A 6540-nucleotide genomic window follows, 5' to 3' on the forward strand; every position below is an offset into this window, starting at 1 on the left:
TACAAACAATATGCCTTATGTCGGCTTACAATACATTACAAAAGATATCCAATCTTGGCCTTGACAATAATTACAAAATGATTTTCTAAATAAATCTTCCTTGATGTCGGCTTCCTTGAAGTACTTGATGCTGGTGTCGGTGCCTATGTAACCCTGAATACTCCAATGTCGATGTCTACCGGTAAATGCCTCCTAATGCCGGTATATGACTTCCATTTGATCTTTTTTCCATTAATGACAACAAAATGAATCTGATGAGTGTCAGTTGCCAATAGATAGGGGTTTGTCTTAGTCAAACCCCGATTGAGGAATCAACCTTGAAAGAAAGTAATTTCAAATGCTTGAATGTGAATAATGGAAATGTATACCTTGTAGATCTGCAACTTGTTGATGATGATTTCTTTGATTCTTGAATGTAACCACCAATGTTGTATGAAATGGCATGTAACATGAAAAAACCCTAACACAAACATTCTTGCAAATGAATATTGTAATGTTGCTCCAATGGATGAATGAAGAAGACTTGAATACTTAAATGCTTAATGATGACCTTAAAATCTTGTATCGTACCCTTATGCCTTTCAAATGAGGGAATTGAATCCCCTTTTATACATGCCTCAAGGGTTAATTTTCAACCACCGAAGGTCAATAAAAAGGAATTACAAACCCCAAAGGCAAATTATGTATAGGAGACAGGGCAGACCTAACTTAGGGCCATCCTAAGGGGTGGGGACAGGGGTGCTATGCCCCTGTCCTACCCTATTTTGGGGCTCAAATAGGGTCTAAATCAGCCACAGGTCTTGAAGGAGGAAGGGTGAAGGGGTGAGAATGTAGATAGGGTCTTGGTTAGGGAAGAAGATGCCATCGCCAAGCTGAGCACCTAAAATGTGGTTAAAATTGTAGGGGTCACAATTTTATGACACTACATTTAGCCCCCACTTTAGTGGGAGTATGGCCTACACCAATACTGTCGATAAATTAGAAGAAAAGGAAAGATGAAGATGAGGTATGTGGAGTAATACCACAAGGAGTATAAGACACTACTAATATTGAGGAGCAAAAATCCCCCAATCTTAGGGTCTCAACTCATGCCAACATACGCAAGAGAACACAAAACAATAAGGCACAAGACACACAAAAACAAAGATAAAGCACAAAAGACACACGGCAAGAACAAGACACAAAACTAACTAGCCAAAGAGACCTCAATAATCACATGTCTCAACAACTAATCAAGACACAAAGATGAATGCCATCACATAAACACGAGCGATCACATAAAAGAGCAAAGATGACATCATCCATGAACCATCAATAGTAAAACTATGAGTTCATGAGAAGAAGAAGAGAGAGAACATGAATACACACTTTGGTGATCCATGAGAAGAAAAGAAAAGATGAAAGAAACCATGGACATCTCACCCCTAAAACTAGGTGATCCATGGGGAGAAGGACATGGAAAACCTCGCCCCTAGAGCCTATCTAGGTGATCCATGTAAAGAGAGAGAGTGAGAACACTATTAGTTCCACTCAACCTCATACATGTGTGTGCAAGTGAGGTTCGAAGGACCTCATAGGATTCTATTCCTGAGTATGCTATAACCTATATAGAATGTACAGTACATGTGTCAAGAAAGATAGGATATCTCGCTCTAAGAGTTAATGCTATGGTTCCAAGAATAATCACCCCACATAAAAGAAAAGTGGCATCATCATGCTCTAAGAGTCTATGCTCTACTTCCGAGAATGACCCACTATACAAGAGAAAAGTGATGACATCTTTCTCTTAGAGGCTTCCCTCTAGTTCCAAGAATGTCTCAGTATACAAGAAAAAAGTGATGACATCTTTCTCTAAGAGACTTCCCTCTAGTTCCAAGAATGTCTCACTGTACAAGAAAAGTGATGACACCTTTCTCTAAGAGGCCACCCTCTGGTTCCAAGAATGTCCCACTGTATAATGCATGAGAGAAGTATAGTACAAAGGAGTAGTGTGGGTGCCCCCCCCTTAAGATGTCAACATAGGTTGATGTTGATATTTTAAGGAAACTAGAACAAGGATACCTACCTTCATGACAAAGAAGATATCTACTATGCAAAAATGTCATAAATCCAAGAAAGAGAGGGAATACTCTTCAAGCAAGGGTAAGGTAGTTGAAAATATATATCTTGTTGTAAGTGTAAAGGTGATCCATGGAGGAGAAGAGATCTTTGTTCAAAAGACATCTACCCCAAGAGCAGTTGTCTTAGAAAAATATAACATCTTCTAGAACAAAGAAAGGAAGAGAACAAGAATGAAATCATTTCTCCTATTTCTAGGTGAAAGGGATTCTTAATGAGGGATGACTCACTTTTATCCCCCAAAGGGATGGGTGAAATTATCATAGATGTACATTACTAAGTGTAAAAGAGGTTGTAGTCAAGGACTAACACCACTTGTATAAGAGAGAATCCTTGAGCCACTAACCAACAACTGTGCATAAGGAATGACATAAAGTAGTATAACTCACACCATCCACTTAATAGGGAAAATTGGATCCCTAGAGAAAGAGAGAGAAGGATCCATTTCCCCCAAGCAAACAGACAATGAGAAGAGCTTACAGAATCTACTAGATAAAGATTAGACATAAGAAAATGTACAATGAACTTACATGAACACATGTAAGAAAAGACATTAGTAAATGTAAAATAAATGTCTCAAGAAGTGGTAATCTTTGAAAGGAAGAGAGAAAAAGCATCAAATATTCCCCAAGGGGGATTAATCATAAAAGCATACCATTTTAAGAAATGATAATCACATATGAAAAATGCAGCCCCTAAAAGAAATAATGATAAATGAGAAAGAAAGAAAAAGAGAGGAGTGAAAATCCTTGCCCTCCAAGTGAGGACAAAAAGAAGAAACATTTCATATTTTCTAATGGTGATTAGTTTCAAGTGACATGTCATCCTAGTGGAATAAATCCTTTCAAGGAAGGGATACATACTTCTCAAAAGATCATTCCCACCTAAGGGGCATATCATACTTGCAAATAATCGAAACCATAGAAGAGGTAAGATTTCCAAGAGAATGAAGGAAAGAGAAGAAGTGCAGTACTCATTAAAGATGCCCCTCTCCAAGCAAAGAGGAAAACCAAAGAACCACTAGTACATTTGGGGTTGATTTCCAATGGCCTATCATCGATATTTCAACTAATTTTTGTCGGACTACTGACAAATGAATCCATCAAAAACTCATTGTAGGACATTATGACGATGCCATCTAACATCAGAATTTTGACTACATCCTAAACTCTTCCGATGGCGGCCATGACCGCTCCTCTAGCCAAAAATATCATCGGATGGATGTCAAAATTCCAACACTCACCATGAATATGCATCGACTACGACTATGATGACCATCCAACAAGAAAGTGTCATTGGACATATAGCATCCTCATCAAATATTTCTTTAATTGGCATCACAATTTCGACACCTGCCAGAAACTTTGCATCGACAAGGATGTTGTTGATCCAACAGTTTGGCTGTCAGTGCAAAGTTGTGTTGTCGTTGGAATTCTACAACTACGATGACTGTCTGACAAGAAAGTGTCGTTGAACATACAACATCCTCGTCGGATGTTTCTTCAATTGGCATCGCAATTCCGATGCTTGCCAAAAACTTTTCACCGATGAGGATGTTGTTGATCTGACGGTTTGGTCGTCAGTGCAAAGTTTTGTGGCTATCAGAATTTTGACAGAGATTGATTTAAAAAAAAAAAAAAATACGCATGCCAATTACAATGGTGCTTGTTGGTTTTCTTTTAGCATGTGGGGTATCATTCAAATTGCATGAGAGGTAATACATAGGAATTTTAATTGTCATTGACAACATTAAAATTCAATAGTCAGGTATCCGAGCTAGCTACAATTTTCAACACACAATAAAGATCATTGCTCCACTAAGGTTGAGATTGCAGCACTAATAATAAGGTTGATGCCTTAGTTGATAATAGGACCATTTTGTTGGCATTTTTTATGTTTATGATGTTATTTTCATTGATGGACACACACTTGCATTGAGATCTTCTTTATATGTATGAGCCTAAGCTCAACCAAAATATGTTGCAACCAGTATGTTGTATTATAGTCGTTAGACTATTGGTGTTTTGCAGAATGTGTTTATCAGTCTGAAGCGGCATGTTAACCCCAAGCAGTTTGAGGATCTCAATCAGTACAAAGGATCAAAGCGGCAGAAGACATACTTCCCAGTCTTCATTTTGTCAAACCGACAACCGACATTTAGCTTGAACTGGCATTTTGTATGAACCGGTAATACTCTGTGATGAGTTACCAACCGGCATTTTGTGATGAGTTACCATCCACCGATTGTTTGACGGTGCTGACACGTTAGCGGTGATTTTTGTGTCATGTTACCAGATATGTCTAGATGCATTGAACCTAGGAGATTGTAATGTAATCCTAGTGGACCGACATGAAATCAGATTCTTTTATAAGGACATCATGTCTAGGGTTTTAGGTTGTTGATAATGTTGTTGTTGCGATAGTTGATATTGTGGCTAGGATTTAAGGTGGTTGAGGAGTTAGAGAGAGAATGAATGTGTAGAAGACTGAAGTAATGTTGGAATGCATTAGGAATGAGCTATCAAGGATCTAACCAAGCAGTCTATGATATTAGCTATATCAATCACTTGTTGATTACTCACATCTTTGACAAGTCTGTAGCCCATAATTGGGTAGGCCCAAAATCCTTTTGTAAATCCTCTAACAAGGTGGTTCACATCTATGGATCTAAAATCCTCTAGCAAGGTAGTCTTTAATCAGACTTATCTCCTAACAGAGATTGAGATTCCTAACAAGATCTGTTCTGGTAAAGAACATTGTAAGACCTTAACCGGTCTGGTTCCTATTCTGCAGATAGTTACTTGTGAATTCCATCTCACCATGGTTTTTCCCATTTGGGTTTCCATGTCAAAATATTTTGTGTTATGGTGTTTGTGATTTTGTGGGCAAATGCATTATTAGCTATTTGGTTTGCATGTGTGTTAACCGGTTTGTCTGCTAAACTATTTTACCGGTTTACTATTAGTCTTGCAAAGTGTTTAAGTGCAAATATTTTTGGCATACTAATTCACCCCCCCCCCCCTCTTAGTATTCATCACACTCCTCAAAGACAATGATATATACCTTGATTGTTGTGTATATATCATTCTTTGCATTAACAAAGGGTCAGATTGATGTTTGGGCATGATTTGAGTTATAGAAAATTGTGAAGTCTTGAAACAAGACAATTTTCCCTTATTAGAGATGGTGTGAGTCTACTTGTCATGGTGAGGACATGATAGAAGCTTGCATGTGAGTTAGAGTTGAAATAGTTTTCTATGTAAGGGTGGGAAAGTGTTGCATTTTGGTTCTAAGGGGAGATAGATCTAAATTCGTATGGCAAATTAGGATATACAACCATGGTGAAAAGCTTGAAGAATCTATTCATGTTCTAGTCAACCTTGGGTGTTAAGGACTTCTATAATTGCATTAAATGTTTGTGATTGACAAAGTTACCTAGGTTACCTTTGGTCAAGTCATGGTGTTGGAGTTCTTGGACAAGAGTGTTTACTAAAGCTTATAGTTCAACTATGGAATGGAATTTAAGAAGATTAACCCATTCTAAGAGGATCCTCCAATATCCATGGCCATGATGTAGTGAGCTAATGATTCATTTTGTAAGGTTTGTAGCAGTTTGTTGCATATTCTAGATTGTGTAATTGATCTCCCATTATCTATTAGGGAGTAGGAGACACTGATTAGGTGACTCCATTGATTTGTTCAGGTGGATTTGACATTTATTATTTATATGATTTGGGTTTTCATAGGAATAATTTGAGTATTGATTAAGGTGCATGTTGGTCGTGAATTGTGAATGTGAGGGTCATAATTCCCAATTGTATAACACAAGTAGTGAAAACATAAAAACATCTTAACAACCCAAATAGTTATGAGACTTGAACTTTAGGCTAGATTTAGTTGTAATGTCGATAATGAATTCAAATGATAAAAAAAATACAAGGAATTCTTGTTATCTTTCATGCTAGGGCAACAAAAGATCGTGTACAATATATAAATAATTAGTTGTATATATATTTTAACTTTTCTCCAATCCAATAACAAAATATCCTTGTGATTAACCAAGCAAAGTGATCTAAACCTTAGAAACTAATAAACTTATCCTGATGTTTGCCAAAAATAGTGATTCAAAACCTTGAAACATTAATCTTTCCTTGATGATTGCCAAAGAAAAGTGATACCAAACACTAGAAATAAATAAAAGTATATGCATTTTATCTATAAAGTCTACAATTATTAACTAAAGAAATATGTATATATAGTGCATGCCATCTTTCAAAAGGAATTTAAAGTGTTCACCAAATGAGGAGAGGAAAGTTAGATGTACGGGTTCTATTAAGTTCAGAGCAATATCATTTTGGAGATGAAATTCTAATATTATGGTTTGGAATTCTCTATTCAGTAACATTCATTTAGCTTTTGTGA

Source organism: Cryptomeria japonica, chromosome 8, assembly GCF_030272615.1.
Source record: "Cryptomeria japonica chromosome 8, Sugi_1.0, whole genome shotgun sequence".
NCBI lineage: Eukaryota > Viridiplantae > Streptophyta > Pinopsida > Cupressales > Cupressaceae > Cryptomeria > Cryptomeria japonica.